Source organism: Parus major, chromosome 6 (assembly GCF_001522545.3).
Source record: "Parus major isolate Abel chromosome 6, Parus_major1.1, whole genome shotgun sequence".
Taxonomy (NCBI): domain Eukaryota; kingdom Metazoa; phylum Chordata; class Aves; order Passeriformes; family Paridae; genus Parus; species Parus major.
In genome coordinates this window covers 18,725,730-18,748,732 of record NC_031775.1, presented here as the reverse complement: position 1 = coordinate 18,748,732, position 23,003 = coordinate 18,725,730, and the positions used below count along the sequence as shown (strand labels likewise).

Genomic DNA, 23,003 nt, shown 5'->3' with positions numbered 1-23,003 from the left:
ACTGCGTGGTTTTCCCACCTCTGCATCCATAGAAACTGACATGTTTTTCTTGGCAGCTAAAGCTCATCAGTTGTTGCTGATCTGAAACCTTTTATCACATGTGTGCCACTGCCACTCTTACAGCACGATCAAGGTAGAAGCTGGCTTTGTCCTGAGCTCCCAAATAATGAAGCTGTTACAGTCAAGTAAAGTATATTTTACTAAATTTCCCAGGAGCAGAGCGTTAAACAAAACATGCAAGTTTGTGCAGTATGCAGTATAAACCAGCAGTGTTTCTTGTATTGTTCTTGAAGAAACACCTTAACTGTGCTGTTACAAACTTTTTCACTCCCCAAGTCTTAATGTTTTGGAAGGTTTAAAAGCATATTGATTAAGCTGTGTAAATGAAATTTCACAGGTATATTTTTATATGGCAGAAGTCAAATTTTATGTGTGTCATTTGGAGTATATACCTCTTGGCTGTTTTGAAAAACCAACGTTGTCAAATGTGTTGTGTATGTTAACTGTGATTTTGATCTAGTTTTCACAGAGGTAAACCAAGAGAAAGGTTTAGCAGTTTGTTACTAATAACACACATATGGTTTCTGGTGATGATTAAATCAATAGGCATAGTTGTCGTGGACATGTCCCTCGAAGTCTAGAAATCCAAGAAGCTGGTTTGGCAAACATTTCAACAGTTAAATCAATATCTGGTTTCTCAGATTTTTCAGAGTCCTTGCCATGCTGCTCAGAGCAAAGGCTTTTGTTCTGCTACAAAATGCCTATTTGAGCTGATCATTAGAACCACCTCTGGGTCAAAGATATGGTATCATTACTATGCTAAGTTAGTTTGAAGCAGAATAGTTGCTAATTGGCAATTCTGCAATTATCTGATGTGATAATTACCCAACACTGAATGGTCTGAGAAGTTGATAGTATGGATTTTCTTTGCCACTCCTACTCATCATTCCACAGGTAGTATAGAGATAGGAAACGTGTAGTTCAGTAAAATCCAGCCTGAGTAAACAAATCTGTTCATGAATAGCATGCTGCTTTCACAGGCCTCTGTCCAGACAAAAAAAGGTCTTGGACATACTGGTGCAAGCAAACAGTAGAGGACAAAAGTATTTGGTAGAATGGTAACATGAGACTGGTGTTAGACTTCCAACACCTGGATTGAGTATAGAGCCCTAAGAGATTCTCTCTGTTAACAGTCAGATTGTACCTCAGCTCCTCATTTGCAGTGGGGAAAGGTCCTTTAGCTCTTTCTTGTTATTTCTGCAGTTCTTGTGGCATTGTATAAATCATTTTGGGCTACCTATGGTAATATAGCTTGTGTACCATAGTGGAACCCTGACCTTCATCTCACTTAGATAAGTGCTATTATGAAAAAAACAAGCAAACAACAACTCTTTTTTTCAGTTAATCCTTTTCATAGAAGAATATTTGAGTGACTTCTGTATTGCACAGAATCCTGTTCTCCCTGTAGTGGAGCCTTAATAGAAGGGTAAACTCCCCTTGCATTTACAATTCTAACTAATCTCAGATTTACTTCTGCATTTTCTGAATGTTCACATGAATCTTCCAGGTATGCTTATATATTTAGTACCTCATGTGCTATATACAAGGCAACAGGAAGTGATCAAACAGTTAATGTGTTTGGTAGATTTACAGAGCCACAGAACTCTGCCAACCCTACACAAATCTTCTGTTAAGGAAAGATGCAAATAATTATCTTGGTAGACTGTACTTCAAGGATTTATTTTACCTGCACATGCTACTCTTTGCTTGTTGAATGACCATGAAAGAGCTCCCACATGGGCTGTCTATGTTTGCAGCCAATCACAGCTTTATTATGCTTGTTCCTGTAGGACCTTGGAAACAATGAAATTACTTGAGCATATAAATAGCTGCCTAATGAAGCTTCTTTTGAAAGTATTGCATAACTCTGTCTAACCCAGAACCTAAAGTTTCAAGAACAGGTCCTTATATGTGTGAAGGTAACCATTAAAATTTGAACTTAATGTTAAATTGTGCAATAATGCAAGCAATCTGAAAAAAAATCACTTAGGAAATTGCATAGTGAAAACTGTTTTCAAAGTACTGTTTAATGCAGTACAAAGTAAAAAAGCATTTGGCTAGAAAGTGAGGATGGAGTGTGCCTAAGCAAACCTTGGTCTTTGCTATGTAATTTAAGAATTGTATGTCAAACAGAAAATAGGGATTTGCATATCAAATTAGGCATGTGGAAGAGTTAAAATTACACTCGCCTGCTGGGATGCAGTGAGGCACTTCTTTTCAGCATTACAAGATCGTATTCTTCCAAACAGCTTGAGATAAAAGGAAGTGGTCAAAATCTTTCCTTTCCCTTCTCTGATACAAAATTGGACATGCTGAATTAATTATGAAGAAACTAGGAATGTATTCATTTTAATAGTTTCCTGATGTTTGGACTCTTTTGTCCCTCTTCATCCGCTGCTTGAGAACATACAATGGCAATACTCTCCTCCTCTCCCTCCCCCTCTGGTGGCACACTATATTTAATATGTTCATATTTATTTAGTAGCTGAAATCAGGGTTTTGGAGAAGGGAGGGTCAAACCCTTGCTATAATCAAGCATTACCTCTTCCAAGCCGAGGGCAAGACTCATATTTTTGGACTTGTTTAACTGGTTCACCTCAGATGCCTTCATGTGGATTTCACAATTCTCCTAGGGCTAATGTGGCACAGCTGGGGCACTGATCTAGTGAGAAACTGACAGGTCTAAGGATTATGATCTGTTCTTTAAAAAGCAGTGGGGTAGTTCTGATAGACCCCTTGCCTCCCCATAGGTCATGAGACTGTTCAGAACAGATGGGAAGGCAGACAGATGTCACTGAAGGCAATTCTGTTCCAAATCTAAGTGAGTAGCAGGTGCTTTCGGAGCCAAATTCAACAACTGGGATGCTGCTTTCTGCTTCACTGCTGTTCTGAGATGTATTAATGCAAAGTTTCTACCTGAAGAAAAGATGTGGATTAAATTATGATGATGAGATAAAGCTACAGACCTCCAGTTGATTCTGTGATGGTATTTCTTTCCTTATTCAGTGTCCAGGTAAAGGAGCTGCATGGGAAGATTAAGGTCCAGACAGGGACATAGACATGTCCAGGCTAGACCGGGTACACCACTATTTGATCAAAGCATATTTTCAAGAGTATTTGGATCAGAGAATTTTCCAGTTTATGGGGTGATCATAGAACTTGTGTTGTTTTTTGGTGTGTTACAGCTGAGAATCTGAGGCTTTCCTCTCTTCCAACTATATGCAAAATAATAGTGTTGTCCTTACTATTTTAACTGTTTGAAAGCTATATTGGAAATTTAATTGCAGACGTGGCAATTTGCAAAACATTTAGTACTTGCTCTTCATGAACTACTGTAGCTTAATCTTATATTGGGTGCAGCTTGATCTAATTTTGGTGTCAATTTACAGAGAGGAGTAGAGAAAACACCTGTATTAAAGAGGTTTGTAGATGGTGAGGGGAGAGAGGTTTCTCTGCTGCTTGAGTGGCACTGTAAAATCCTGCTGTATGACAAAGCATAGCTTTTGGTGCCTTTATCCTTTTGTAAATCTAGACCTGTTGTGACTTTCCTCCAAGCCAAATATCTGCTGTGCTGCACTTGCTGAAAGTACCTGGGGAAGGACTTTAGTATATCAGTGATCTTAAGAAGAAATGTCAACTTGGGAATCTGCTACTTTCACTTGTTCTTTAGAAACATGGTGTGTTGATGTCCTAGGATGTCAGGGCAGACAACTAATTTATATTAAGTTACTTCTTCATTTGAGGTATAGTTGTTTTAGGGCTTGGATGACATTAACAAGGATATTACAGTGAATAAGAATTTTATTCCAATTAGTGTCTTCGATGTTTGTGTGTCTAAAAATAAATTAATTTCTTGCCTGTTTTTTAAATGAAACTGTGTCATCACAAAATATTGTTTTTCCCATACTCACAGTTTGTAGCCCACAAGTTTAAACTCATACAACAGATACTTTTATATCCTTAATTAATTAAAAAAAAAAAAAAAGTAAAATTAAGAACTAGGTCCAGTTGTTATGCAGTTTCCTGCATAGTTATTGTCCTCAGCTCTGACAGTGACCAAAGGATGAGCACTTTGTACTCTACAGGCTGGGAAAAAAGTGTGCAGGGGAAAGCATTGCACTAGGAGGTGGCAAAGCAGAGAATATTTTAATGCAATGCAATAGGAAATGCAACTTCAGCAATTTACCACTCAGGAAATTACTTGTTTTGCTCTGATTTTTTTATGTTGCTTCTTGCACCCTCTGGACTGATACTTTTTTTTTGTTCCATTCATATGTGTATGAATTATTATAATGCTGGATTTCTTTTAGCCTGAATTAGAAATGCTCTTGCTCATGGAAAGGTTTTATCTCTTCAAAACAACTCTTGGAAAGTAAAGGAAATATTGTTAAGATGATAAGGGCAAGTTTCAGGGGAAAGGATGTTTCCAGGAGAACTCAGCCTTCTTCCTTCCTTCTTTTCTGAAAGGGACAGGATTTCTTTCAACTACCCGCTAAATCCTTAAGGATTCGAGACCTGGTTCATGGCATATCCCACACACAGCATGAGAATAGGTGTAACTACAGTAAGAAACTTCCAGCAGGAGAGTGCCAGATCGTGAGAGTAATGTGATCTTGTGGTTAAGGCACACGACTGGGCCTCTGCAAAACCAGGGTTTCATTCCTGGATTGACTACAGGCTCTTTCTGTTGGTTTATTGGACAAGTTACTTGATCTCTCCATGTTTGAGTTTTCATCTGGAGTATGGGCAGTGCTAGTGTACCTCACATTCTGGGAATTTAATCAATGTTTGTTACTACAATAGTGAGCAGTATTCATGGATCTTGTTATACAATTCTCAGGCAGGAGTTTTGAGCAAGGACTGCTATAGGCCTATCTCTGGTGACCCCTTTGGCCTCACCCCTTTGAGCCATTTTTTATAAAGTCTCTGTTTATGGATGTTTTTGTTCAGTTTGTTTTCTCTACAACCTAACTGGTTAAAGCAGTCAGAACTGTCACTTCCAATTATCTGCTGGTGCCATCTCCATTATTAAAAAAAAACAAACAGAAGGTATGGCAAGTACCTATACTGTTGTAAGGATTTCCAGCTAGGAAATTCTTTATGCAAAAGATGAAGCTTGGGCCCTCTTAGAAAGCTTCTCCCTGTACCAAATGCAGTGTAAGAACTATGTGCCCCCTGTAACCTCCCCAAATCCACAGCAGCACAGTGGTACAGGCTCTTGGGACACCAGCACACAGGACAAGCTGTGGCCTGTCCTCCTCCAAGATGAAATACCACAGCCAGAGTGTCATTGCTTCTGGCTGGAATGGGCCATTTGCCTGAACTATTAAGAAACAGGGAAAGGAAATAAAGACCAGATGAGCAACCGCCCTCCTTTTCTCCACCTCAGCCTCCTTCCCTCCACCTTCCCCCCTGTCATGCTGTCTATGAGATGACATACAAAAACACCAGTTGAGTCAGCCTGCTTCAAATTACAGCATTCTTTTTGAGCCTGGAAAAAGACATGCTAGGCATAGCCCAAAAATGAAGTATGACTTCAGATGCTGATACTCAAACTGCATAAATGTGAAGGGGACTTTTTCCTTGTCCCAGTATTCTTTCCTTTAGAAATACTGGTAAATAATGAGCCTATTGCATAGAAAAAAAACCTTAGAAACCCACCCTTTCTACCCAGAGCAGTCATATGTTTGTTTATCTACCTCAAGAGCCACCAAATCCCAGCTACCTGACTTGGTTCATGTGCATGACACTGCTTGAGTGCTCCTTGCTTGCTCTGGCCATCTCTGCATGTAGAGGTGCCTGGGAGGAAACCCCAAATAGTTTTCTTCTACAGTAGGCTTGTTCTCCCAGTGATGGAAGAGCAAGCTTTTAACATCTTAATTGAAATGCAACAGAAAGTCTCAGTATTTTAAATATAGCCATGGGATTGCAGTGAAAGCTTATAGGCATATACACCCATACTTTTAGATGACCCAAAGGCAACCATCATTTACTGTGCAGTGTGTGATAATACAGTAGGAATCTGAACCTCTAATCTCTTCCATCCTTCCCTTCTCAGTGCCTCCTGTTCCTGCAGTTGTATTTTCCACTGGGCTCCTTGACTGTTTTTTTTTCCGCTCTGTGCAAAGCTAACTTGAATCATCTAAAGAATCACTTGTCATTCCCCAAGAACAGCATCAGCAGCTGCCAGACCTCATCAACCATTCTGTGAGATTCATAGTTCATGTTTGTAGTGTTACAAGAACATTGAGGAGCATTTTACTGAGATTCTCATGAAAACAAGCTGAAGCAAACCCGTTCCCTCTGTAACATCTTTCTTAATCACATGCAGAAATATGTAGTACCTTGAAGGTGAGGAAGGATGGAGTGCAACCAGTAAGTACAGAGTGAGAATACTCATAGGTATCTGAAGGGTAAGAGAACAACACAGGCAGTGTTGGGTGAAGATCACTTCTCACATCAGAGTTCTTGCTAAAATGGAGAAAAGTGGTGTCCAGAGGTGACGCTCACACAACAAAGAGGAATAAAATTTATAGCCTTTTCAACTGTTCAGACTCTGCCTTCTGTCAGTTAACTGACTCTTTGTCTTTTCATAACTAATTATTTTGTTGTTCTATTCAGTCATAAAATAAGCCAGGAGGACTTTTATCTGAAACTTCCTGGGGAAAAAAAAGGTCATAGGTTGATTCAGGCCATGGATGTTGGTTGAGTTTTTGAGAGAAATAACATCTTTTCTGTGTTGAAATAAGAAACTCATATTTGACTCATCAGGCTGCCTGGCTGTACTGTAAGGAAGTCTTTTGAACACCTATGTTTTAGGCCCATTCTGTATAAGATAGTCATTGCTGTAAAAATTTTGGATGGAAACTGTTTTGAACAGAATATAGTCAGAAAACTCAAACAAAATGGGAACTCTCTAAACAAGTGAGCTGTAATCACCATTTCCTTTCATGCAAGTAGATGACATTTCTATTCCAATTTTTTTTTTTATTATCACTTTGCCTGGTCTTTCTTTAAAAAGCAAAATGAATAAACCATTTGCAATCCTCACAATATGATTGTCCAGTGGCACCAATGGTATTTCCTACATTTAAGAATTTATTGTCAGAGACACTCACCCACAGCATTTCCTTATCACAAATACCTAAAGTCTCACTTCCTGAAAGTCAACACTTTCTTGCCTGTGTACACAGCAGTAGCTGTCACCATAGGACACATTTCACCATCATCTCACACTGGACAGCTTGCAGCATAAAATGTTGGCAGTACCCCAGACCTGTTGCTAGCAGCTGAAGCAAAATAGGAGAGTGGCCTGAGGCCAACTGGTAGCTCCATATTCTTCAACATGGATTGGCATATGAACACACCTTGCAGAGTAAATCTTTCTACCCAAAGGAAGAATTTTTTTCTAGGAAAAACAAGCCAAAACCAGACCTCACTACCAAGTTAGGTATCTCTTTCACTAGTGAATAGCACACTGCACCAAAAAAGCACATGGGAAGAACTGCTGTTCACCTACTCTACATGACCATGAACAGTTTTTTCCTAAGGTTCTAGCTCTATTTTAGAAATTCATAACCCTGTTCAAAATATCTGATCCCACTTTTGTACTTTTGTAGCAGATAGTTTCAATATCCACAGGCCAGTGAAGTGAAAAGCTCATTATTAAACAATAGAAAGGAAGAATACATGTTCTAATTGAAATCTCCTGGGAGCAGAGGATCCACCAAAGGGCTGTAGGGCACAGAAGGCATGGCAAGGCTTTGTGCTGTGTTCAGTTCTTGTCATGGGAACATATTTGTGACCAAGACCATCTTCAGTGTTTCTTAAGTCTAAGGCTTGACACAGTGAACGGCCCACAGGAAAATATCTTTACTAGATGCTGTCTCACTGTTTGCTCAAGGCTAGAAACTATTCATTTTTAAAAAGGTATTGTGCAAGAAACATCTGGTGTAAAATACTTGTTATGGTGTTCACTGCAGATGATTGGAGAGGTTGGATAAAGATTTGAGGAAGGGAGATGTGCAGTTCTTTATCCCTTTTGCTATTGTTTCCCCTTTCCTGTTTCATCTTGAGACTCTTTCCATTGACATATGCTAGTCTAAGGATAGATTTATGCCTGCTCTGCTTCCAGGGATGTAGTACAAGTAAATTTGCCTTGATCTTGGAGGGGAAAAAATCTTAAACCATTGAGAAAACCTTACCAGGAGTCCTTGATTTTGTTTTTCATATTAAGGTACTCCTCTCTGTTATATGGGATTATTTCAGCAATGTTACTGATTTAAGGAAAAAAAAAAAATCAATGTGGAATGTTAAAATAAAATATGAACAGAAACAAGTCAGAAACACCTGATGTATAATAAGGTCTCTGAGTGTTATTTTTCCAAATCAAGGAGAATTGTTTAAGGCTGTGCTGTTCTGGTAAGCTGTGGATTCAGACTCGTGTGAGGAGATTGGCACAACAGCAAAAGTCTTCCAGCCCCTTGATTTATTTTTTTCAGTCTTTCCAAGGACCAGTTTATTTTATCCGCTCTGCATTTTGGGGGGATGTGCAGTTCAGTGTGTGCCTGGTGAGAAGCTCATTATCCTCCTCAGGCTCAAAACAAACCCTTGATTTTGAAAAGACAACAAAAGAGGTGGCTGGTCCTGGTTTCCGGTGGCCCGGGCAGGCCAGCACGGCGGGCTGCCGGCCCCGGCGCAGCTGGCTCTTTGTGCAGCCGGGCATAAAGAGGAGGGCTCGGGAGGAAGCTGCCCCAGGTGTGCCACGAGGCCGGGACTTGGCTGGGGACAGTGCCCCGGCTGTGCGCGCACGTCTCCCCACACACAGGTCTTGTGTTCGGCCTTCAAGGGCCTCCTTGTCGCGGCACAAACAACGGCGTCGCGCATCCTCCCTTGTGCGATGCATCCTGGCCCCAACTGCCCGGAATAATCTCCTTTCTCAGCCCTAATACCACAGCAGAAATGTCATCCTTATTCTGCAGTGCTGGCATTTGTCAACGTGGTGGGGACAAAGACGGCATTCATTGAGCAGGAGACAGGCACAGGGCCCCAGGAAAAGCCCTGTGAGGGGACAGAAAATGGACTTCTGTCAAACCTTGAACTCTACAGGAGCTGCTGTTTGTCCTCAGGTCTGGCAGAAGTGGAGAAAGGGCTGTCTTGTGTTGACCACTTCAGCTAGGGCTGTGGGGCAAGTTCAGGTTTAGTTTTTAGGACAGCTGACTAGCAACAAATGGCCTTTTTTCTGGGGCAGTGCCACCTTTAGCAATTGCACAATCCACTCTGCTCAGCTCTGTTCACCCTTGGACAGAAATAAACCTACAAGAAATGAATTTATCTTCACACTTACTTTACACATAGATGCAGCTGTTCTTATATCAAATACTTTTATCTCCTGCGCAACACTTAGAAATAAAAGGTTCTTTCCAGCCCTAGGAGGACAGCTTGAGCTCTCCAAAAGGTACCAGTGAGAGGCAGAAATACGAAGGAGGGGAAGCCTGCTCTTCCTTGGACATCCTAATAAGCCTCAAGTATGCTGAGGGACAGTAGACATTTCCATCGATGACAAATACATCAACAACAACCAACAGAAGAGATAGAACCCTTTAGACAGTTTGCTCCATGAGACAGCAGACTCCTCACAAACAGCATTGGTTCCTCTTGCCCTTGCTGTTGAGTTAAAATAGTTGGCTCAGGATAGCATGATGTAACCAAGAATATTCCACTTTATTGAAAACAGATCCACTGGTTTTATAAATATTGTATTACCCTATCTGAACATGAGCACTGAGCTCACTTAAAACTCTCTATACTCGGAGCAATGTACAGAGGTGATTAACCCTAGGGTATGTGTGTTATGAAGACAGCTGCAATGTACGTCTTGGAGGGCTTGATTTCACACAGTCTTATTCTTCTATTTTAAATTGTCTTCTAATGAGACTATTAAAACATACCTCACTAAAGAAGTTGCTGTGTTTTAGTGAAAAGTTAAACTAATTTTGTGGGCCATTAAAAACATGCCCTGGGCTATTTCCCACTTGCTCCCATTACAGAGCACTCTAAAATTATACAGTATTTCTGCTGGTATGGAAATGCACCTTTGGGGTTGAGACCAGTACCAGCCCATGCTTTGCATTTTGCTAACTCTTCACAGTAATAAATCATCTGTGTGAAAGTTCTGGGGTACACTCAGTAGGTCTTCAGGAAAAGAAGCTTCCAAACAGCTTCCAATATGTGAGGTATTGGAAAAGACAATGGGGTTTGAATCACTTTTAAGAAACTGAAACAATTTAATCATAATACATAATTACCCTAAATGTGGGGTTAATAACAGCAGCAACAAGGAAAGGATACAGAAAGACAAGAATATTCATTAAGCATTTAACTTCCATGGGTAAACAGAAAAAAAAGAGTATGTGTCGTGTATTTAGCATGAGGCACACAATTCACTCAGCAAATATAGGTAATTTTCCTTATAATGGCGAATGTTACAGTTCACTTTGATATAATATTGTTAGAGGGCTCATCTGTAAAGCTCTGTACTAAATACCAAGAGCTAATGGAAACTGACAAAGACTGGGACAGTAGGATAGTGCCTCAAGTGACTCCTTCCTAAATGCTGGAGCAGCCAAGCCAGCTTGGAGGAGGAACTGTGTTCTAAGGCACCCCAGTTCCTCCTTGAAAATAAAAGGAATAAATATATGCCAAGCAAGTGACTGTTAGTCCGTTGTGATGGTTGGGAGGGGTGCTTAGGTTGTACAAGGTGCTGCAGCTGTTGGACTGGGCTGTGGGCAGCACGTTCTGTGCTGCCAGGATGCAATCAGGGAAATATGTGCAAGAAATCATTTTAGAGACTGCCCACCACCCACTTCTTTTTAAGGATGTGGTTCTGCACATGAAATTGGGATATAAACAGGAAAGGCCTCCTTATTCTTCTTGTTATCTGAATAAGCAGTATAAAAGGAATTCCTCTAAATTATCTGTGGATAAGTGCCTTATTCTTAAATCATCTCACAGGACTTGGTTTAAACAGCATGAACTAAAGTCATGCTAAAGTTAATATCAGCTAAAGGAGTATTTAAAAATCCCTTACCTTGCCTGTCCTTTATTCCCTACTGGGTATAAGACAGTGCAGCAGATACATTTCTGCTTATAAAATACGTCAATAATGGGTAAAAAGAACTCTTCAGAGTATGTGGACAGACAATTTAAATTTATGTTTATTACAGATTATTACATAATCTGTAATAAACATAATCTGTAGTGGAGTGGTACTTGGCAAGAAGGTTGCAATGGCAGTATATTTTTGAAGGCACCGTGAAACAAAGAAATGTTCCCAAAAAGGAGATATGCACAACAAATTCCATGGCAGAACAACAGCTGCAAAAATCTTTTCTGCCTTTGAACTTTGCTTTTAAACTGAACTGTTTTGTTTCACAGTGCCTGCAAACAACTGGAGCACTTCCAATGTCAGTATTCATACCTGTTAGTAGAAAAGTTGCCCCTTTTTGCAGCCATCTCGGGGTGTGGTTGGATCTGCATTTAACAGCACTTTTTTAACCAAGGAGGAGAGCTATTTAAAAATATTGGTTCAGATTTTACAAGTGTGATCTCTGTCAGTGGGCAGCACTGCTCTGCAGGCAGAAGGACTCACCAGGGCTGGCTTGGTGCATCAGGGTAGCGTGGAGGACACAAGTCTGGGGTGCAGCTGTTAGGTGTCCGCGCACATCTGTCACTGGGTTAACTTGCAGGTATCTGTCTGCCTAGGCTGCAGGTCCTGACATGTCCCTGGATATGCCCCCATCACCCCTGGGGAGCAGATAGAGGCCCTGCTTGCTGGGTGCTGTTGTGCTGCAGGCAGCCAGGCAGGAGCCCAGTGCTGGTGACGCATCTGTGTCTGCTCAGGTGACTGCTGTGGGCTGTGGCAGTCCTCAAGCGATCTCATAAAAGCTGGGTGGTCTGCCCTGGCTAATGCAATCATAACTTTGCAGCTTTTTGCTTAGGATGTTGCTTTGGAAAACATTCTCACTGTCTGTATTCACTGGAAGCTGTTTTGGGACTCTGTTCAAGCATACATTTAACACTGCATATGGAGAGCTATACTGAAAATGTAAGGCAGTGCTGTTACAGCAAAGTCAGGTTTGTAAACTTGCAGAAGCAATTGCTTTCAACCACAACTTAGCAATAGTCTGCTGAAGTGTGTGGGGCCAGTTTAGGATTTGCATTTCCCTCTTTCAAACAATTAATTCAGCTAAAAGTAGATTATGCTAAAAGTGTTTAACCAAAAGAAAACATGTAATGCTTCTTCTGTTAACCAGCATTATGGATGAACAAAGAACAGAAGTAGAATGGCACATGAAGCTCCTGCTCGGCAGTGAGTTTTCCAAACTACAGTTCAAAACTTCTCCCTAGAAAAGCAGTGATCAAGGTTGCCTGGATTTGATCCTGCAGTGCCTGTGTTGTGCACAGTAACAGCTGTCTGCTCCTGTCAGGGGGAAAGGGAGAGTGTGGGGCTTCAACAGCTGGGAGCAGGTTGTTTTAGTATTTGCACTAGTAAATAGGAAGGACAAAAGGAAAAAGCTGAATCTTGCCAGTAAAAGGGCATATAAATAATGGAGAACTTTTCTTTTGTCCAAGAAATAGAGACTATTCACAAACCTGTTTGCTGCAATAAATAAATAAAAGCCTTAGACTACTGAGTTTTGCACTAATTTGAATATGGTAATTCTCTTCAAACCATTCAGATAAAGACTAATAGCCCCACAAGCAAAGGACATTTTCATTCCCTTAGATGGAGAGAGCCAAACAGCCCCTTACACTGAAAACAAGGTAGAGTTTGCAGAAGAAAGTAAGAACCTGAGTCATACTGATGTCCATCCTATCGCTGGCTTAAAATTCCTGACTAGTGGTGCACTACCATAGAAAGATTTAGAGCAGGAGGAAAGGGCCTGCAACCTTTTTGTCCAGTGTGAAGATGAACTTCCCTTTGCAGCATCTGTACTGTCTGAACATTTGCTTTCCCTAAGCCAAGTGCTCAGTCATGTAAACAGGTATTTGAAAACAAACAAGCCCAGGTGTTAGCTGAACCGGTTACCAGGTGGCACTGTCTAAACCAAGACTCAAAATCCCAGTATGTTGTGGTACCTAACTACAGAAGCAGCAAACTGAATGCCATTTCCTCTCATATCACATACAATGTATTCCTTTGGTCCTTTCCCAATAGGAATTTCAATGTGCACCATCAGATTTTGAAAGGAATACTCTGAAAACTTGTATTGCAGACCTGATGTCACAAAATAGACACAAAATGTTCACTTGTAGATGGTTGGAAATTTTATCAGTTAAATAGAAGTAAAAAAGTTTGTGTATTACATCTGAATAAGAGTCAGCTTCCAACTGATTAGTGCTGAAGGCAGGTATAACTTTGGTGCCCCGTTTTGCCTCAGCAGAAATGGTGTGAGCAATAGAATCAGTTCTTCCAGCCTTGCCTACATGCACATCCTTCTTGATGATCAGCTGCCTGAAGTCAGCTCTCTTTCAGAACACAGGAGACTAAATGAGGTGAAATGACCATCACAGAGTCTGAATTTACTGGTAGTTAACAGATTTTTCGTTTTTTTTGTTTTTTTTTTCAGCTGTAACTTTCATGCTCTTCTATATTATTTTCTTCTTTTTTTCTTTATTTCTCTTAGATCAATGTTCTTAATGCTTAAAAATTTGAACAGTGGAGGAAAAACAGGATGTGCAAAATCTTCTCCAAGTCATTCATCTCTGTAGAAAAGCAGTGTTCTGTCATCTACAAATGAAGCTTTCTTTCCAGTTACACCTCTCCCTCCTCAGCACTCTTCTCCACCCTGACTACTCGCTCTTTTTAGTCACATTATAATAAACAGACTCATCTCTGTGGAGCTCGGTGGTTAGCAATAACTCAGCCCCATGAGGCAGAAATATAACTTTATAGTCTGTGATCTGTCACAAGTGGTGATATGTAGGATTGTACTGTAAGGAGTTGCAGGAAATGCGGCTTATGGACCTATTTATTAAAATCTATTGTAGAAACAGATGCACAAGCTGTAGCAATTAATGAAAAAAGTCACAGAAATCTGACTGTATACAACTTGAAAATTATTTTTAAACACAAAATTGCACTAGTAAACTGTTTTCAATTAATGATTTACCGGTTCCATTTAGAAATTATCAGGAGATCACAACGGAGTGTAGAAACTGCAAGAGATGGAACAATATTGCACATTGGCTTGGGCTTTTCTGTACTTCAAACAAAAAAATGAACATAGATGATGTTTTTTGCTTTAATTCTAACAACTTTCTGGGAATTTGAAAATTTGCCTTTTTATCTCTGGTACAACATCAGAATTGCAATTGCTTTCCCACACTTGACTGGAAATAAAAATACTCTTGACCTGTGGAAAAAGAGGTTCCTTTAAGCAGGGAGCAACCACAGACAAACACTGACTTATTTTAAACATGCTGCTTAATACATTGAAAGAGATCACAAAAGTTGAAGTGTTCTGCATGTTGTGCTGGTTCAAAACTGGCAATAAGATATGCATCCTTTAGATTCACAGAAAGATGGAAGAAAGTATCACAGAAAGTTTTTTTTATTCCAGTATAATCAGCTTTAAGACCAAATCACTTCCAGTAGTACATCTCTCCCCCTCTCCTTTAGTGCAGTGGAAATCTTGTTCTAAACAGGACTTCCAGTTTTTAAATATATTGTAAACATATATATTTCAGTACATGTTTACTTGAACATAAGCTTAAAATGTGCACACCATGTACTTGGAGAGGCCTGTGGGAATCCTCAGTTCCTGAGCTGCCCTTGTTCCTGAAGCTAAAGGAAACTTTCCATCAAAAAGGCTTTTGCCCTTGGTGACAAGTGCTCATGGAATTCTTGGTGATACCATTAGGTGACTACCCTCAGATAACATGGCCCAGTTCATGAAAGAACTCGAAGATGAGGATTTTGTGGACCAAATAATCAAAGATGTTTAGAATATCCCATGAACTCAGTGCAAATGTCTGTAGGATCACAGCACATGATTCAGCCTGTACTTCTGTGGAAAGCTACAGAACACAAGGTGACTCCTGAATTGCTAGAGATACATACTGCACTGTACTTGACTGTCTTTAGCTTCCTAAGAGGTGTAGGCATCATAGTCAGGGACACAGGATTGCACTTGAGCACTAAAGTAGCCTCAGCAAAGAGTGGATAATTGCAGCACTTTGGAGAGACAGAAAAACATTCCTTGACAATTAGGACAAGTTAGATTTGGGGAGTAATATCACAATAGCCACAAAAGAGTGACCAAAATCAATCAATCTCCAGATTGCACTAGTCCTAAAACATTTCCAAAAGCTCTGTCCTCTGGCTGCCAGTGTCACCTCTTGTTCTTGTTCACCTTCAAGCAGCTGTTTTTCATCCCTGAATTCAATTTGCCTGACTGAACACAGGCTCACTACATAGGAGTGGTACAGCTGCAGGCAGTGAAAACCAGCTTGTGCTCTGTGTGTCACACAGACACATTGCTGCCATTTAAATACAGCTTTCCTACCTAGTAAATGCAAACACACAAATTCTGTAAGAGAACAGAGGGCAACTGATTCTTGTGGAATGTCACAAAACTGAGCTGGGGAAAGGGAACAAATATTGGAAGTGCTGTTCTTGTTGAAAAAGGCTGAAACCATCTTAACACATCACTCTGGCTGTCTGTCACCTCTTCCTGATGGAACAGCTATTATCTCAGGGACAGTTGTGTCAAATGCTAAAGAGGTGCAGGATAAAGATGTGTTCTCTCTTCATTACTGGAATGAGGTCATCCATCAGTGCCATTATAGCGGTTTCATTTGGGTCCTGGCTTGCACCCAAGTTGTTCTGGGATTGCTTCAGTTAGTTAAGGTAGGCTCCCTTAACTCTTGTATGACATGTGTTTCTTGCTACAGAGCCTCCTTAAAGAACTGTATCTATACTTTTGTGAATATCTGTCAGGCAGACAAGATGCTCACGTAGGAAGTAGTAAATTGATTAGAACTTTTGCCATACATTTAACCAACTCTTTCATAAATATTAGAAGATTAAGCATGTACTGTGCTGTTTAAATTGCTACTGCATAGTCCTAAATTTCCCCTTCCCCCTACCACTTCTGCCTCCTCAGTATCATGTTAATCAATCCTGCAGACATTTGGGATCAAAAAGTACTGGCAGAGAAGGGGCAAAAATCTTCCCTAGTATTACTGCTGAACTATAGGCTGGACCTGGGATTAAAAAGAAAAACCATATTAATACCACTGGATACAAAATGGCTCTAAATTCTTAGATCCTGCAGTAGAAATTCCTTCAGCAAATACATTTAATGATTCATCTTCACATCTTTAAAAAAAAAATAACTTAAAAGTGTACATAAAATATATATTGCACTTCATGGAAAGGGGAGGAACAAGATTCCACCAATTCCAGGCACCCATCTCAGTAGTTTTAGGCTCAGCAGCATATCTTTAACAAGCTTGCAGGTAAGGTTTTAAAGCATTCCTTGCTTAATCAGTCTCTCCAAGCTGCCACCTAGTTTGTCTGCCTTTTAAGTTTAATATGGTCAGCTTTCATTATTGTTGGTGTCTGCAGCTCACAGCAGATACATATATATTATTATTCTGTTTCATTTTGTTTGTGTTAGTTGAGTTGTGTTTTACTATGAGGCCATTACAGTGAAAACGTTTTATATATAAATCCAAAGAGGCTAAAAAAAATTATAAAGGAACTCCACTGCTTGCTCTAAATGGAAATAAATTGGCAGGGTCTGAAGTTTCTACAAATTTCTGTAACCTTAATGAAAATTAGGCAGTAGAGTTCCATAAAGCACCCTAGAAATGAGTAAGGTGGGTAGTGCTCAATATACAACCAGGATGTCAGGACTTGACCAGTGAAGTCCTAGAAAAGCCCTCCTGTATCCAGAGGCAAGGCCAGCCTCACCAAGCAGCCTGTGGAGAAAGGCTGGACCCAGTCAGGGTGACTGCCCTTTCATTTTGGGATACAGATCTGATGGAAATAGCTGCCACTGTGAATCTGGTTACCCAGCACAAGGCTCCTGACTCCACTGGTGCCAGCTCCCTGACCTTTACAGACTAACAGAGCTGCTTTGCACAGCAGATAAGCAATCACCTGAGGTCAGAGGTGCTGAAGCTGAGTCCCAGAATACAGGTAAAGCCACATCTCTGAGTGGACTTCCAGCTGTGAGGATCCAACTGCATGGCACATCCTTGTTTTTTCCCATCTTTTAGGCATAGCATTGCACATGTACCTATTGTTCTCCCAGAAATAAAACTGCCAATCTTGGAGTATGTATGATTGATTATTTATACATTAAATGTCAGCTGCTTTTCTTTAGTGTGTGCTAGGGATGTTCAGCAGTTCCAAGATGACTTAAAGGTGAAGTCCTAACTCTCTCGCACAAGCCAATTCCATTCAACATCCTCATTCATTGAAGAAAGTTAATGAAAATAAACCACATGTGTAAGTTGATGCATCTAAATATAGTATAGAAGTCTTGGCTTGTGTGTGGTCAGTAAGACTCCACTGTTTCCCACAGCTCAAAGATCATCTTTTGAAACAGAAGGCTGGGAAGAACAAGAACCCATCAGCCTCTGCTTTGGGACCACCAGATTTAGTGCTGGAGCAAGTATGGCTAATCCAGAGCAAAGTTTATTTCACAGCACTAGAAGGGGGTGGCCCCCTCAACAGCCTTTGGCTTTGAGATGACTTTAGCTCTTTGCAATTGCCAACATAGCACCTGCATTAGGAGCAAATTTAAAAAAGTAGGTCACAACTGCACATGCAATTACTGATTGCACAAAACAGGCAGGCTATAAAAGTGTCCTGGTGTATCTGCTTTAAGTGCTGGCATGCAATGTCAGGAAACCCAGAAAACACAGGACCACCTGTGGAGTCCTCACTGCAGTATGATCCTGTTAAGTTAATACTCTCAAGCCTCTCTGCTGACTAATACAGGCAAACATTACAGCCAGCCAGGATTTTAATAAGCGGGACACTTCTACCTAGGGTACGTGCCAACCCTAAGCTTGCTGCAGAAAGCAAGCACAAAAGTAAGCAAGAGGTTAAAAAAGAAAACGTCTGGCTTTTTCAACAGCTGGGTTCCATTGTGAAAGGGTCATGTGGTGCCAAGGAAAACAGAAAATAGGAAAGCACACAGATTTGTTAGTTTGAAGTAATTGACCACATGGTGTCCAATGGTTTGTGTTCTCATGTTCTCCAGAGTGAAGTCCCACGGGAGCTGAGGCAGGGGTTCCAGTTCCTAGCACTCTATTGTTTACCCTGATGGTTTCCAGATGCTGGAGACAAGGACAGTGAAATCTTTGGGATGCTGCCAAAGAATGAAAAAGACTAAAGAAAACACTGAAGGTATTTTTTTAATTTTATTTTTAAAGAGACAGTACTTAGTGAAAAGACCACCTTCTTTTACAGTTCCTTGCTCCCTCAAATATACATGGCCACACTGCTTCTCTCTTTTTCTGCCCCTTCTGCCCAACTTGATTTTTCTTTTTCTTTCTTTTCTTTTTTTTTTCCCCCATTTAAACAGCTTTTTAACTAACCAAGTGAAAGCAATGTAGGGATTTTGTTGGTTTTTTTCACTTGGTATCCATAACTCATTTAGCTGTTACACAGTGGATGTGCAAAAACGGTCAGAAAACCCCAGCAAAAACTCCATAGCAGGCAGATCACCAAGAGAGTGTCAGCAGTGATGGGAAAGCCTCAGAAGGATATGAGTTCAAGTTTGCTTTGGCACAGCTGGAAGAAGCTTGCTGAATTCTACAAAGTGTTTTCAAACATCTGAACGATGGAAATCAGGGAAGGGGAGCAAGAATGGGAGAGCAGTTCACATTTTCACCAGCAAAGCCAGAAAGCAGAGAAGAGCAAGGGAATGTAAAATAAGGAAAAAAAGTCCCAAACCCCTCCTAGTAATTAATTCTTCCAGAGGGATGAGGTCCAAAAGCAGGGCTTCAGTGTTTGGAGGCCTATATTTTAGTGGAGTTTGGCTGCCAGCACTCTGAGTTAGAGCAAGTTTCTACATTGCACCTATGTGTATGTATGTACTTGGGGTTAGGCATTGACTGTGGAAATCTACAAAGGAGTTCCTGTTGTTGTCATCAAAAGGTGGTAGATGAGAAAGTTGTCCTGTTCATACATGAGAAATACCAGGTTGTGCCTTGCCTTTTCTTTTATTGAGGGCTATCTGCTGTAGTAATTTCTTTGCTACAGTCTTCATGTCTCCTGAGAGGGGTGAATGGGTGTTTTGCAGACAAAAATCCTCCTCTAAAGTAGTCTTGGTGGAGTTTAATTTGCTACAATAAAACTTTAGCAAAATCTGCTGTTCAAGAAGAAGCAAACAACAAGCTTGATTTAGATTCACACAAAGTGTAAAATCTACTCATATCATAGTTCAAAATTCATCTATACTTGGTACCTTAGGCAACCTGTTGGCCAAATTTCAGACCCTCTGATATGGCCTTCTTCTGCTTATTCACTGGCTTTGAAGGAGACTCTTACCAAACCCAGTGATGCTGAAACCTGATGTTTTAAAGAACAATAAAAGGGCACAAAAGCCTTTGCTTTTTCTCCTTCCTGTCTCCTGGACAGGCTCAAAGAGCTCTCATGTCTCTTCCCTTTGTGATTTAGTAGTCTGTGTGTGTAGGACTGATAAAAATGCACCACTCAGACAGGAGCATTGGTTTGTTTCCACTGCACATTTAAAAGATCTTTAATGCTAAATTACTCCTATCTTTTTCTTACTGTACATATTAACATTAACACGGAAGAGCCGAATTTAGACAGCATTGAAATTAAAAAGAGCTTAAGAAAGACTTCTCATCAGATGCTGTAAACAGGACTTTCAGCATGAGCCAATCCTTCAGAAAGTGAGTGCAGGGTGTGTTTGTACATTGACCTGTACGTGCCCAGACATTCTGTGTGTTGGACAAATAAAGGACGGTGCTGACACCTGGTAAATCCAGTTAGAAACAAAAGGAGGCACAAGATGTTTAAGTTTACGTATCTATTTGGTGACATGCTAAAAATATTAACTGTGTTGTTTTGATGCAGAATTGTGCTGTTTTCCAGCTCCAAAACCAGATCAGACCATGCTGAACGCTAAAACAATATACCATTTTTATCACCCTTAAAGTGATGAAGCACAGACTCAACCTTAATTTTTTACCTTTTAAAAAAACCCAGTAAAATCTAATCTGTGTTTGAAAATAAAAGACTCTCTGTGATATTCTAATTCACCTCTTTCCTTGTTCCCAAAGAATACGTAATAAACAAGTTGCAAGCCTATTTCCCTCTCCACAAACTGAAAAAAAAATTCTAAGGCTGTTACTACCTACTACTCGAATCACATCCTGAATGGTGCCTGACATCAGCAGTCAGGTGGGTCTATGTCAAAATTTGGTTTTATTGTATAGCATGCCTAATACTTTATTTTTTTTGTAAATGAAGATCTAATAGTAGCTGTGATAACTGTATTGCTGTCTCTGAAGTTGGGCCTATTTTATTTTAACTAAATGAGGTTATTTCCTTCACTGAGAACTATCATTTCATACAGGCATGTGCATGCCAGAATGGCTGTACTGGACCAGACCAAGAGCTAGTCCAGTCCTTGGTAGGTCCAGCCATGGATGTCAGAGGAGACTACAAAACCAAGGTAAGCATGAAATAGTTTTACTCAGTCCTCCAGACCCCACCAATCTGCAGCTGAGGGATGCCCTGAGCCAGAGGTGGTATCTTTACCCAAACTCTGTTCTCATCTTGCTGCCCAGAAGTATAATCTGAGAATACAGTATCTGATAGAGCACAGCTGATTAAAGAATGAGTTAATAGCCCTGTCATGAATGTGCAAACCAAGTGGCAGTGTTGGATCATACTTCCCTTCCACTGAAGAAATCACAAGAGACTAAATGTTCCATATTTCTTATTTTGAGTGGATATGATGAACAATGGTACTGTCAAATACTACAGGAACTGTCAAATGCTCTATGTTCCCCACACTTTGCTTCCAACTTGAAAGACACAGAATCAAAATTACTTACAGTCAGTATATGAAAGATATGTTTTAGCACAGACTGGCACTTTTTGGAGGCTCAAATGGTATCAAGCAGATTAGCAAGAATGTTTTTATAAAAGGCTCTGTTTTCCTTGTTGAAGTGTCTTGGTTCAAACCCGGTGCTTGTTTTGGACTTACCAAGACATGTTTTTCAGTGTAGTTCCTGAAAGACAAAACTCCTGCAGACCAAAGCCATTACCCCACGCTCTTCCTGTGTGCTGATCTTACAAGGGCAGAGAGAGGACTGCACACAAGGCTGAGAGTTTGCACTGGCTCCCCTGCACCTGTGCTCAACAGGGATTGAATGGTCTCTGCAGGCCAGCAGAAGAGCTTTCCCCAGGGGCTGTCCTATGAAAATTTAAATCTCAACCAATTTTTGATCTTGTTACTATGATGTAAACAAATAAAATATGGGGGAAATACTTTGAGATGGAAAATATAACTGCTATTGCACTACATTTGTTCATTGCAGTATTCTTACTTTTCTTCCAAGACTTTGTTTACTGCAAAAGACAGTCCTGTAGAGAGCCTGCATCAATCTCTGAGTATACATTGCCTCCTTCGTGTTTTCTGTTAGCAGACTTGAAAAGAATAGGTGCAAAACTGAAATTAGTTCTTGGTATACATGGAAAGAATAAAGTGTATTGGATGACAGAGGGTAAAGTGGACAGAGCTTAAAAGAGCCCTTAATAGATGATGATTTTTTCAGCTTATTTTCATAACACTAGATTTGGTGGAGATGAGCAGAGACTGAACCTTAGCTAAACAGATACCAATATATGGATAAATGTTGCTTGGTGGCTTTAGTGTGGCTGTGAATCCAGCTCCTAGCAATTCCCTCCTAAAGTCTGTTAAAGAGATGAGCTGTACAGAAGGATTTTTACTGCAATTCCCTAAATACAGGTCCAGCAATTTTGACTGGCTTTTAGGTACTCCCTGAGGGGTATGTTACCAATTTCTTTGTACCTTCTGCTTTTCCAGGCACCTGATTAAGAGTTTCAAAAGCTTTGTAGAAATTAGTGCACTTGGAGCTGCAGGTCTGTGCCACAGCACTGTGAATATCTAATATGCTGTGTTAAAGCTTAGCAGAGAGATGGAAACTTTTCAATTCCATTGCACTTTCAACTGCTGCCAACCTGGCACTCCAGTGTGCAAGTTTTGAATCAAGTCTGGTGTATCTTTTTTCCAGGCAGATTTTTTTTTTTCCTTACCGTAAACTGGCTGTTCTATTTCCGAATAACACTTCATTTAGGCCAGAAAAAGTGGCTTGAAGGAGCTCTAGGACAAGCCTTTGCTCACTTAAAAAGAAATAATTCCTTACTAACTACATTCTTCCTGTATATACATTTTTGATACTGGAGAGATGAACACAAATACTGGATATTTATTTGCCTTTTTCTTACATCTGTTACTGAAAGAACTGAAATGTCTTAAACAATGAATATAAGACAGGGCACCAAGTGCTTCATAAGGAGCTAATGCTTTAGAGAGCCTCTGGATTTGAATGTTGACATCAAGAGACATTTTGTTTCCACAAGTACAGTTAATCAATCTGTTCTTCAGATATCCAACACAGTAAATTAGGGGCTTTTTTCTCTTCTGTGATTTTTCAGAAAGTTAGGAGTACCATACAGTGCAAACTCAATACCTGGCATCAGAAGTGATTATTTTGTTTTGCAATTTTTTTTTTGTAATTATTCTAGCTGATTATTCAAACATTTAAGAGCCCAAATTCTTTGTTTACTGCTCTGTATTGGCACTGGAGAAAGATCTCTGATCAAGACAAGAAAATTTAAATACAATGTGTGTGTATATGTG

At 40.2% G+C, this 23,003-nt stretch overlaps 1 protein-coding gene across 1 annotated transcript in view; it reads right to left on the bottom strand.

Moving 5' to 3' along the window:
- ZCCHC24 (zinc finger CCHC-type containing 24) overlaps positions 1 to 23,003 on the bottom strand; it is a 107,292-nt gene that overhangs the window by 20,741 nt on the left and 63,548 nt on the right. The window lies entirely within an intron of this gene.